The sequence below is a fragment of the Microcebus murinus genome, chromosome 18 (assembly GCF_040939455.1).
Source record: "Microcebus murinus isolate Inina chromosome 18, M.murinus_Inina_mat1.0, whole genome shotgun sequence".
Classification (NCBI taxonomy): Eukaryota; Metazoa; Chordata; class Mammalia; order Primates; family Cheirogaleidae; genus Microcebus; species Microcebus murinus.
In genome coordinates, this window is record NC_134121.1 from 43,887,424 (window position 1) to 43,900,998 (window position 13,575).

The window sequence follows — 13,575 nt, forward strand, 5'->3', positions numbered from 1 at the left end:
TAACTGATCACAATAATATACTGATAAAACAGTTTACAAAGAAAACCAGCAACCATAAATGAATAGAAACCAAAGGAAAACATAATTTTGAATTAAATGAGATGATCACACTTTTAGGAGGTAAGCAGTAAAAAACAAACAAAGAACTAAAAAATCAACAGAATGATTTATTTATGTAGGCATATTGAGCATTACATGTTTACAGTTTTATCTTTAATACATAAAAATACTTATTTACTTCATGCATCTTAATTAACTACTTATGGATTTAGGTTTCAAAAGCACTAAAATGACTATATGATTTCTTTTATGTTTTAGTACACCTTAAACTGGCTTAAAATAAAATTCTCTTATAGCAATTCAACTGCAATAAATAACAAGGCACAATCCAAGTTGAGGTAGATTTTTTACTTAATTAAATTTTACATGAACTAGAGAGATCTGCTGGGCTAAATATATATACATATATATTTTTTAAGGTTGTAATTTTACTTCCTGCAAAGTGATAAGAAATAAATAATTTTACTCCAACATTCTCCTAAAACAAACTAGTAATTTATTTTTATTCCTCTTCTTTGAACTCCTTAAAATGTTAAAATGATTTTAAACACTAATTCTAATTACAAAGAAACTGTTTAATGTGAATTTAATTAAGACAGAACATAAGTCTCTGGTATCAGCAATGACATATACCTGAGAGACAGTATCTTTCACTAGAGATTTCCTTTACCAGATATTCCCAAATGAATACCATACTAAACATTTAGAGAAGTCATTAAGTATGACTAATGGAATTATAAGAAAAGGTAATCTATAAGCCTAGCAACCTTCATAGGTATCATGAGGAAGGAAAAAGTAGTACTAAAGCAAATGCAGAAAATATATTGAAATAATACAAGGTTCAGAGTTGTAAGAAATTAAAATAAATTAGACCAAATTTTTTTCAAAAGTTGGAAAAAAACCCTGCAAACACACATGAAATTTCTGACATGAAATGAATGGTAACTTAGAAAAGCACATATACATATAAAACAACATAATTTCTTTATTATATGTACAAAACAATGTAATTCTTCATCAGCTTCTATATAAAAATGTAGGTCATACTGCCAAATATAAGAAATAACTCAGTCCTCAAGTTGAAATTATTTTAACTCTGAGAATGTTAAGTACAATTAGGATGGTTTCAATATAGTTCTTCAACCAAAGGTGTCACATAACAGTATACTGGCCAGATGTAGTGGCTCACGCCTATAATCCCAGCACTTCAGGAAGCCAAGGTGGGAGGATCACTTGAGCAGAAGAGTTTTTGAGAGTAGCCTGGGAAAAATAGTGAGACTCTGTCTCTTAAAAAAATTGTTTTAATTAGCTGGGTATGGTGGCATAGGCCTATAGTCTAGTCCCAGCTACCTGGGAGGCTGAGGCAGGAAGATCACTTGAGCCCAGGAGTTTGAGGTTGTAGTTAAGCTATGATGATGATGAAGCCTGGGAAACAGACCTTGTCTTTTTAAGAGACCTTGTCTCTTAAAAAATAAAAGCATAAACAGTGTATCATACCAAATATTTAACATAAATATCACAAATAACTCATTTTTCTGTTCCTAAAATGAAAACACTAACTGAAAACAAAAAACAGGTTTTGCACTCTAAGATAAATAAATACACAAAATCCTTTTTCAAAATAACTTTTGTGATTACAAAATTATTCTCTATTCATTATCTATTATAGAAAAATGGAAAGATATCAGAAAGCACACACACTCACATACACACACCCACCTAGAACTTCACAACCCTAGAACTTCAACTTCTTGAAAAAGAAATCTTTTTTCAATGCCTATTCTTTTTTCCAAGAACAACTATATGTGATTGTTTTGTAATTTGACTTTTCATTTAGTAATATATTGCAAACTTTATTTAAGTCATTAAATATTGTTTTATAACATAATTTTAAAAAGCTGAACAGTATTCCATTGTATAGATATACACACATGTAATAAATGTTCTGCATTAAACCTCTAACACAGACCACTGTTATTTTAAATAACACTGTGAAGAATATCCTTTTATCCAAATCTCTGAATATATTTTGCATTATGTCCTGGAACAAAATTCATCTAAATGGAACTGCTAGGTCAAAGGGTATACACACTTTTTAAGGCTCTCAATACATATATCAAATTGTCCTCCAAGAAAAGCACCAATTTACATCCTGACCACTGAGGGTGAAGTTGCCAGTTCTCCCGCAGTCCCAATCAACACTGCTTTTGTTTTTTTATTTTTTTATTTTTTTTTAATTTTTATTTTTTGAGACAGAGTCTCAAAAACAATCCTAGCCAGGAAGTAGGAAGGCTGCTTGAGACCAGGAATTAAAGACCAGCCTGAGTAAGAGCAAGACTCCATCTCTACAAAAATGGAAAAAATTAGCCAGGTGTGGTGGCATGTGCCTGTAGTCCCAGAGGATCACTTGAGCCCAGGACTTTGAGGTTGCAGTGAGCCATGATGACACCACTGCACTCTAGCCCAGGCAACAGAGCAAGACTCTGTCTCGGAAAAAAAAAAAAAAAAAAATTCATATGCTTTTCTCTAGTCTTACAAAGTCAAGGGATTGTGCTTCATTATCAACTCAGCGTGTGAATTACAGCCATGTCATTCAGGAAGTCAAATGTCTTCCATTTTGTTTTGATACCTTCAACAGTTAAGAAGAAATGCTGATCTCTATATCCATTACAAAGAAACTAGTATTATATTTTTACTTGTTATTTAAACTCACTACAAGATAAACTCATCTTTAAAACATGAGTACATTTCTATATTCATTGTTTCCATACATAGAGTCATGCACTGTGGGACATTCCGATCAACAAGGGACTGTATATACGATTGGTCTCTTAAGATTATAATGGAGCTGAAACATTCCTATCCCCTAGTGATGTCGTTGTAGCCATCACAATGTCATACATCTTATTCATGTTTGTGGTGGTGCTAGAAAAGGTAGTAGAATAAAAATATAAAGAAAATATTTTATACAGCTGTACAACATGTTTGTGTTTTAAGCGTTATTATGAAAGAATCAAAAATTTGAAAAAGTTAAAAGTTTATAATGTAAAAAAGTTACAGTGAGCTAAGATCAATTTATTATTGAAGAAATAAAATAATTTTAAATAAATTTAGTGTAGCCTAAATGTACAGTATTTATAAAATCTATAGTAGTGTACAGCAGTGGTCCCCACCCTCTTTGGCCCCAGGGACTCGTTTGCATGGACAGGGTTGGGGAGAGGGGGGAGGCGGAGCTCAGGTGGTGATGCCAGCTATGGGAGCGGCTATAAATACAGATGAAGCAAAGCTTCCCAGCCTGCTACTCACCTCCTGCTGTGTGCCCCACCCCCCCCCAGTTCCTAAGTTTCATGGAAAACAATTTTTCCATGGATGGTGGGGCATGGGTGGGCAGCAGAGCTCTGCAATCCTGTTTCTAGCAGGCCACAGCCCAGTACCGGTCCAAAACCCTGGGGGTTGGGGACTACAGGTATACAGTAATTTCCCAGGCCTTCACATTTACTCACCCACTCACTCACTGACTCACCCAGAGCAACTTCCAGTCCTGCAAGCTCCATTCATGGTAAGTGCCCTATTACAGGTGTAGCTTTTTAATTTTATCTTTTATACTGTATTTTTTGTGTCTTTTCTACGTTTAGATACATAAATACTAATCGCTGTGTTACCATTGTCTGCAATATTCAGTACAGTGACATGCTGTACAGGTTCGTAGCCTAGGCTACATATGTAGCAACAGGCTACATACCATATAGCCTACAAGTGTAGTAGACTATACCATCTAGGTTTGTGTGAGTATAGACTATGATGTTCACACAATGACAAAATCACCCTAACAATGTATTTCTCAGAACATGTCACTGTTGTTAAGTGATGCTTGACTATAGTTATATAATGGAAAAAAGAAAAACACAAAAAGAGGGATTATCTGCTTTTTGTAGCCTTACATATTAAACCTGCAAGAGTTTTAGGGGTAAGGCTCTACAATATCTAATTCTCACTATACATAATTCTCCCTCACTTTCTATGAGAAACAGATCACAAGTCCTAAAGACAAATCCACAGGGTGAACTGTTTCATTCTGTAAAGAGCTGTATATTTCTATAGATTTCTAGTTTGCTACTTTTCCCAAGTCTAAAAGATGACCAAAAGATTAAACATTAAACAAAAAAATGGAAGCAACATTATTTCTAAGAGAACATTTTACCTATTTGAAACTATAAATATCTTATAGAATGCTATGTTACAAGCTGGTAAATTCCAATTTTTAGTACCTTAAGAGATTAAATACTCAACAATTTTCTTTTATACATGCTACAGTGGCATTTGTGAATGTAGCTTATTTAAGACATTTAAGTCTAGGCTGGATTCTTAAAACCCCACTCTTCCAAAAACAGTGATTTGCTACCAGCTATAGGCTCTGAATTTTAGACAACACAAACTTTTCACAAACTTTCTTACTTACACTCACCTAAAGGGTGGAAAACCCCACTGAAGGCTTTTAAAACTCATCAGACATAGAAAAAAAAAAGCTTTAATTGTAGGATCTCACTGACACAAACATAAGGAAATTCTGAGTTATAGATACCCCACATTAAGCTTTTTCCACTGACATTGTAACTTCTGTCAACATTCACAGAAAATTCAACCCTGGTCAAAGGTGACAGTTGACAATCCTGGAAGCTAACATCCTCTGTTTATATGAACAAGTTATACTCTCTCTCTGCACAGGGAATTGAAGTTTATCTTGTTTGTGATTTGATCTCCGAAATTCAAATCACTATACTTTAAGGGTTGTGAATTCTGCCTCCAAGATTTAACTTCGCAATCCAACCCCAAAGAAAAATGCTGAGAGAAAATAAGCATTACACATGAAAGATAATACATTTTTTAGACTCATTTCCAGAGTTCCAGACACACAATAACGAGTTCAGTTGCCTTAAAAATTAGCCCAGTAAGTGAACACCTTAAGTCTATCTCAGAAATCATAATTAATAGCTCTAAAAAGCTTCAACAAATAAGCATACACCATAAATCCCTTCAAAATAAAGTTATAAATAAAATGAGCAGGACACTTGAATTTCAGTACAGATGTGTATATCAACATGAACCCACCCCATTGGCGCAAATGATCCCTTTGTTTGTAAACAGAGGTCAAGGAGAGAGCTTATAGCACTTCTCCTATGATGTATATGGTAACACTAGTAGAAGAACAAGACAACTTAGAATAAAAATTAAGACTTTCTCTGTATGAACATCATTTCTACCAGGATTATGGGAAAAATATTTATTACCACCTCCATAAACGTCAAAAAACTCCCAAACATAAAAATACGTTCTATTAAAAATAAAGGAGTCCAATTTTGGAATATAAATAAAGAAATATAAGCCTTAAAGAAATAAAATGTCTTATTACAAAGGTGCAGTTGCCAGCTCTCCTTTGCAGGGCAGTGTTTAAGGATGCAGCCTTTGGAATTGGCTCTGCCTGGGTCTGAATCCAGCCCTGCCATGACCCAAAAATGTGACCTTGGAGAAGTTACTTAATTTCTCTGTGGCCATTTCTTCATCGTTCATCTGAGGATAACCTACTCCTCTGAGGGTCATGAGTTAAAACATGGCAAGAGCTGACAACAGTGTCTGCTTGGCACACTGAAAGTAAACAGCAAGTATTAGGTATTATTTTTACTATCTTCATACTTGAAGACAGTGGAACATTTTTCTCTAACTCTGGGTTTTGAACATAACTTGAAGTATTTTTAATTAATTAATTTTCTGTTCAATTCTTAAAAGATGACATAAGAATTATTCTATAGATAATTAGTATATCTTCCTAGATGGGCTCATCGTGGTGAATGGTTATTTTAAATAGAAATCATGGATGTGGCAGTTACTGGTAATTTTGGCTTGATTTCCCAGATGCAAAGAAATCCCCTACCAGGGGAAAACAAGCAGTATTAGAAAATTCTTGGGTTTGTCCTGTTACTATTGCAGGGTAAAGTCAAACTCACATTTACTAGCCTGATGGGCATTAAAAATATTAGTCACCAAATTAATCCCAACAAACAACAATAATTGATTGGACCATTGATGTATTTCCCCTTGTCTTCCCCAACCTTTCTCTAGTCAGAAAGGAAAGTTTTCATATTTTCTGAGAATCTCATTACTGCTCTCAAACCATGCTCTATATCTTAGTATAATTTTAAAAAATGAGTCAGCACAAGCACCTCAAAAAACTGAATACCCAATATGGAGCTATTTCTCTTCATAATAGAATTGTGCAAAAATAAAAAAAAAAAAAAGGGTTATTCAGAGTGCCAAAGTTAATGGAAGAATAAATGGAGAGTGAATGATGCAGTAGATTTTGCAAGGTAGCTTCCAAAAGTAGGTAGAAAAAGGTAAATGTTCTTTATCAATCAATACATGTGTTTTTCATCTGAATGGTATAATTCATGGGAAAATGGACATAATTACTATGGATAAACCCAAAGAAGAAAATATCCTGTATATGACAAATTACAACTTCTCCTTTCTTGACTACTAGGGTAGGGGGAGATCAAGATACTCCATGTTTTAACTTCACTTGCAAATTGCATTGTACATAGCTGTGCACCATGCTACTGTGATACTGCTTTTAGTAATGTAATCCAAAAGAAAATTTAGAAAAGGTAAACTTCCCCTAAACTGCAAACACATTTGAACACCAATTGAGTTGGGAGTCTATTTAGACATTACCCTTCTTAGAATAAAGTGAATTAAAGGCCAGGAAAAGACCACTGGCTTTAATCCCTGAAACAATAGTATACAGACTTCCCAAGGCTCCACATAACTCATTCTCCACCATTTACATTAAAAGTGATCTACCACTTAAAAGTTATCCAGGAGGGTAAAGGAAGAATTCTAAAGCTGAAGAGGATTCCTCCAGAGCTCTACTACCATACCCTAAATTTCTCCTTGTTCTTATTTAACTCTTCCATGACACTGTGTATGGATTTTAGGTAAGTTCAGGAAAAAAAAACTGCTATGGCTTAATATATGGGGTTCTAGATCATATAAAGCAAGGGCAGCTCCTCTTTAAAGATCTTACTTTCAAGGCTCTATATAACATGTTTCAACTCTATCTTAGTGCTGTACATTTTCAGGTACCTGGGAGGAAACAGATAGCAGGAGCCCCATTTTTCCGTTAATTGTGCTTTTGTTGTTGTTGTTGTTCTTGATATTTTAAGACTCCTTCCAAGGTTGTTAGACCTTGAAGAGAGCTAGAGAAAGATTTAAGAATGTCTTGCCTTCCAGATTGGGTATTCAGGCTTAGTTCAGTAAAGCTGTCATGAAGCGGTACAATGGGTCTTAAAGACAAACCACATGGTGGTATCTGATGTGTGTCTTTATATGTTTAAAATAAAAATGTGACACTACAAGAAGGTTAACATGTGGACCTAATTTTGAAAATACAAACAGGAAGCACCCCCACCCCAATATTACCATTTAAAAAAAGGAAACCAAACCTCAAAGATACCTTCCAAGGAAGTCATGGGTGTGACCAAAACTAACAAAAGTAATAAAACGTCATCTAAAACCCTGAAACCACCAAAAGTGAGGGTCTCATTCAACCAACTAAAAATCTAACACCTGTAACTTACTCCTCTGTTTTGATTAGTAAAAATAGCATAGATTTAGATACGTAAAATCTTCTCCACACTGGCTTAAGTCTTTCAGTAGTAAAGGATCATCATTAATAAAACATTCAATGTCAATATTAATTAGAGTGGCCTTATTTGAAGTTTTTTTTTTTTACTTCAAATAAGGCCACTATCATTAAGAGTGAATACAATTTTAAAAAATGTTTTATCACTGTGATGCTTATAATTTAAATGTACAAAAAACTGTCTGCTCAATGGAAACTAGATTGTTAAATTTGACTTTCTTATTCCCAGAAATAAGCATAAAACTGTTCTGTTTCCAACATTGCAGGGGAAAAAATACTTCTGATTTTAGAACAGTTTATTCACAAAGCTCAGGTTAAAAAATTATTTTTCCTTTAAACATCACACATTTGAGGACAGTGATACTTTAGAGCTAACTTTTAAATATTATTAAGTTCCAGAGTCAAAGTATTTTTATACTTTATTATACAATAAAAGGATAGTCTTCTGAAGAGCCCAATAACCTGAAATTGTCAGACAGCTTTTTACAATGTTTCAAATCCTCAAAAAAATCATAAAAACTGAAGGTTTTTTTCCCCTTCCTTTTGTAGGAATAATATAGTAATCTACACTCTAATAGAAGGGGGAAATGTGTCATTGATAGTTAGAATATCTAGAAATCTATGAATAACTTTAGGAGATACATATGTGTTTATAAGGCACATAGGTTTCCTTTGATTCTACAGTCAACCTGCATCTAATCTTAAGCATGTTATTCACCTGTTTATAACATCTTCCTTTTACAATAAGACAACCTGTAGCACCTATCTACATAGCCAAATAAACTACAATAAGCATATTCATAAATATAAGTCTAACACAAATTACAAAAGATTTGAATACTAACAATAATATAATTTGAAAAAAACTGACATTAAGTACCAAAAAAAGCAACACATGACACCTTTAGTCTTGATGTGGCTTTTGCACATGTAAATGAAATAAAAACAAAATCAATTGAGAGGAAGAAAATGGAGATGAAAAGTCAGAGCAAGATAGGAAGTATTGACCAAAATATTTATGTTGTAACGCTCCAAACGATGATAGTACATTTTTCTCCCACTACCATACATATCATGAAGTACACATCTAAGAAACACATCCACCTTCAATTTCTTAACACAATCCGTATTAATATCCTGTTAGCAAAACTACAAATACTGAAAAGGTAAGGGCTACTGAGAAGGTGGGAGAATTTATTAAATTAGATATACCGCAAAGATTTTGTGCAGAGTTTAGCTTCAAGTTATGCAATAACCAAACTGCTGGTGATAGAAATCAACTCTTTTTTTCTTTCCTGATGGTTTAAAAAACAAAACAAAACAAAACAAAAAGTCTCCATTCCTTCTCTATGTCTCAACCTGGTGCTTCAAATTGTCATCTTGCAGAAGCTACAGAAAACAAGTCATCTACTAGAAAACACTTACCTGACCAAAAGTGTGTTGTTTTAATTAAATATGACAGAAATCACAAATTGCCACATAGTAAATTTTTCTTAAAATCAGCAGCCCCTTTTCCCTTTTAGCCTTATCAATTCTAACAACTGTGATCTTCCATGAGATGGAAACTGGTACCCAATGGACACAAGCAAAAAACCTGAAGACTTAAAATAAAATAAATCTATAGGAGTCTCCTTATTTGAAATGATCAGAACCAATTCAATGTTCACAGGGTAACAAAATGAAATCAGAAAAACATAAAAGGCATACTAAATAATAAAATATATCCACTTCTAGGAACTAAAAGCAATGAATATGAAACAATAAAAATACAAACAAAGGAACAGTAATAGAATGGTGGGGGAAAAGACAAAGTTCTATTATCTTAATTGAATAACAAAATTATTTAAAATAATGTAGACTCAACAGCTGAACGCTTATGATGGCCCAGGTGGCTATCCAATCACTTTGGAAACCTAAGATACAAGCAGACGATAAACACCACTTGAAGACTGAAAAAAATGACATAAGCCCAGTGTAATATTTGGTGACACACTAGCCCTTTCAAGGGGCATTCCCCGAGGACATTCCAGAGAAAAGTTATGGACTCGTAATTAGTCAAAGATCTATAAGCTTCACTGTGCTGTGGGAAGAGCGCTGATCTGAGAGCCCCAAAAGTTTCAGTCCCTGAACCACCAACCAGACAACTGTGAACTGAGCAGGGCACTTAGTCCAGCTATCTAGGCCTCAGTTTCCTCATCTGTACAATAAAAGAATGTGGCATAATCGCTCAGGTCCTTCCAGCTCTAACGTTCTATGACCCACTTTTGGCACTATTTATTTAATACAAGGTATGACGGGCTCACAGGGGACGAGAAGAAAAAGAAGTGGGCATGGCTCTTCGGGAAAGAGAAAATCCCTTATCTCTTTTAGCCTTTAAAATTCTTGTGGTTTTGAGTAAACCCACCTTACTAAAAGCTGGCACTTGTTTGCTCCTGTGCCTTTTCCATCACTGCTGGCTACAAGTGTTTGCAAACGCCTCTTGCTCCATGCAAGTTCTGTCCTCTTTGGTCACCCTGACCATCTTGCCAGATTCCTTTAGCCTCAGATCAGCTCCGTGATACAACGACTCCCCTTCGACTCTCCATATCTACTCTTGACACCAGGAGCACTTTTTTACTCTTTATCCCTGACTAAAAAAACAAAACACCACCACCGCATCCCACTGCCACACGTACAAGCCCAGGCCTGGCGGGTCCTGATGTGGGGTCCCGCCCCCCAGCCTTATCAAAATGTTCGTATTTGTTGTTTTGACTCCTTATAAGGCACTGTTTCTTGAAGCTTTGCTAATACCCCCACCGCACCGGGCACCCCCAGGCTCATCTCATCCTCGGGAGTAACAGGCACCTCTTTTTTCAAAAAAGATAAAAAAGCAATGAGACGACAGGGGCTGTTCGGAACGGCAACGTGAAGGTGCGAGTGGCCGACAGCAGCCCCCTTCGCCCTCCGGGCTCGGCGCGGGGTCCTCACACACCCACCCAGACACGCGCGCTCGCCTCACGCTGCTCAGCCCGCCCGCCGCCCGGCCCCCCTCGCGCCCCAGCACCGCCGCCCGCCTGGTCGCAGCGCGCCCCGACCCCCTCCCCGCGCACCCCTCACCCAGCGCGCGGCCACAGGGGCCGCCTCGCCGCCCGGGGAGCGATGGCGGCGGCGCGGCCCTGCCGGGCGTCTCGGCGGCTGGAGAGCGGCCCCGCCCGGGCTGGCTCCCCGGCCTCGCTGCCCCGGCCCCGGGCCCAGGGCTCGCCCCGCGGCTCCTACCTCGCTCGGCCCCTCGGGCGCCAGCGGCTGCTCCGGCCCCGCTCTCTGGCTCGCCCTCCCGCTCGCTCCCTCCCTCGCCGGGTCCCCGCGCGTAGTAGGCTGCGCTCGGTCCCCGCCCGGGGTGACGGCTCCGGCCGCCGACTCTCCTCCCCCCGGGCCCACGGGGGCGCGCGCGCCGCTCGCGCGCGGAGGCCCGGGGGCGCGCGCCGCTTCCTGGTTCCGCCCGGCGCGCGCTCGCGGGCCCCGTGGTCCCTGGCGCCCCCCGCGCGGCCGCGCTGGAGGGACCAGGAACCCCCTCGGCGCGCTCGGCAGGGCCGGCGCCGCGCGCACCTTCTTTCCGCGGAGGTGGGATGGCTTCCCCGCTGGCCTCCCCGGCTGGGCCCCCCGGGCCGCAGGCGCATGCTGCTGTGTTTGGGTAGGGGCGACCACGACCCGCGGCCCGGGCCTTGATGATTGGCCCTTCTCCGCGGCCCGCCCACCTCCCTCCCCCGGGCCGAGGCCCGCGTTCCGGGTCCTCTCCCTCCCAGGCCGAGGTCAGAAGTCCGCAGCACCCAAGATCAATAATTATCCCAGGTTTGCACCCGGGAGGGCTTCCCAGCCAGGGCTCCTGCCGCTTACTACCCGGACAGACTGACGGCCGGCGGCGGGCGGGCAGGGAGGCGGAAAGCCTGCATGGACACAGGAGGAGTTCACAATCGCCGGGCCAACTGGATTCGTGCACTGCTCCAGGGTGAATCTATGGGGACCGGGGCGTCTGGGGCCATTTCCTTCCCTGGGGAAACCTTGCTAGCTCCCACCAGTCAGGGCTGCAGGAGAGACTGCTCTGTCCAGAGAAGAAAGAATAAGCAGGGTCACCTAGGGGGATCTAGGGGAAGGGAGTCTCCGAGACCCTTCCCATGCCATGGGAAGGGGGTTGCGGTGTGTGAGAAAGCAGCCTGAGTCACCTACTCTCCTCCCCTCCAGCTACATCTCCAGAGCTGGCCCACAGTTTCCCTGGCAACCCTCCAAGGGCCAGCACCAAAGCAAGACATATCAAAGCTCCAGAAAGCCCGCTGCAGGGGGCAAAAGAGGGAGAAGGACCCCTTCCCAGCCCCACACATAGAGAGTGTCCCTTCCCTACAGTCTCTTACAGGTTGTCCATCTGAAAATTTTCATGTCCAACCAAGAGCTGCCAAATTCTCCCATAAGCCTCATTTGGCAGCTTTTCCCAGCAGCCTTCTCTTCACCTCCAGAATAACACCAGCCACAAAGGTCTTTGTGTCTGTAGCCGATCACAAAGCCCTCTCCCCCAGCCAGGCTACTGCTCCTGTCCCACACTCTGGGCCAACATCGGGCACAGTGCTTTGCACAGAGTAGGTGCATGCAGCTTGGAGGTGGGAGCAGGAAGCAGGAAGCTGGACACATGCACCAGCCCCGAGCTCTCTGGCAACCCCTCTGACAGTCACTGCCCAAGATGTTTGGACATTTGTGCACCGCATTTCTCTTGTAAGCTTTCATACCTGCACACATGCTGTTCCCTCTGCCCGGAATGTCCTGCCTTCTCGCTGCCTGCCCTTCCGTGACACTTGCTCCAGGCAGCACGAACCCCACGAGGGCAGGCACAATATCTCCACTCACCTTTAAATCCCCCTACCCATGCCCTGCCTACAGCAGACACCCAATAATATTTATGGACCAAACCTATGCTCTCGGAATGGAAAGGAAACTATAAGGACTATGTAGTCATTAAGAGTACAGAGTCTAAAACCACTCTCTCAATGCCTTGAGCCCTTGATCTTGAACAAGTTTTCTGCCTCTATCTTCTCATTTGTACTGTGGTGATAGTAATAGTACCTACCTCATTATATTATGAGAATTGAGTTCATACAAATAAAGTGCCTCAAATGCTACAAAGCACTGTATAGCTGTTAAATATCATCATTGTTATTTTTAGTAACCTCTTCCTAAGACTGGCCAAGTTCTGGGACTCAATCCAGCTCCCAGGGTTGCTGGGTTAAGTGTCCTGATGGGTGCGGCACACGTGCCTCTTTGTCCCTGCATCCCATAGTACATCCCTGACTGATCACTAGGCACCAAGCTAGACCTGGCTGGCTGTGTGCACAGACATCGAGGACGGAATGTTCTGGATGACTATCTCAGCAAGACAGAATGTTGTCATCCTGGGACAGGAAGGAAGGTCCAACACCTACCTCTTTCTGCTTGACAATTCAGATAAGGTGGGACCCTCTTCTTCTGGACCTCAGGGACATATTCCCCTAAGTCGAGGGAAAACCAGACTGATACACGACACTGAAGGAGTCCTAGAGAGGAAGAAACTGGACAGGAAGCTAGGATCCTGAAAGACCCCACAGAGAACCCAGAGAGAAAGTTCCTGGGAGATACCTGCGGATGCAGAGATGTCCACAGGAGGGTCTCATCCCTTACTCCACCATGGCCTGACCCAGGAGAGAAACAGGGTTGAAGGATGAGCCTAGAAGTCTAATCCACAGCCCTTGTCCCTACACGCCCCTGCTACAGCCTCCTCCCCCCTCTCTCATGGATGAATGGGTAGCTCCAACAGAGGG

At 40.6% G+C, this 13,575-nt stretch overlaps 1 protein-coding gene across 2 annotated transcripts in view; it reads right to left on the reverse strand.

The window, feature by feature from the left end:
- Positions 1–11,448, reverse strand: part of STAT5B (signal transducer and activator of transcription 5B) — a 65,939-nt gene extending 54,491 nt beyond the window's left edge. Inside the window, exon 1 of one of the 2 annotated variants that reach the window (XM_075994567.1) lies at positions 11,342–11,448. The gene's annotated coding sequence lies outside the window, so the exon portion shown is untranslated. Of the gene's footprint in view, positions 1–11,011; positions 11,171–11,341 lie in introns of those variants that run through there. The other variant, XM_012743214.2, reaches the window with a different exon arrangement.
- Between the last annotated feature and the right edge of the window lie 2,127 nt (positions 11,449–13,575).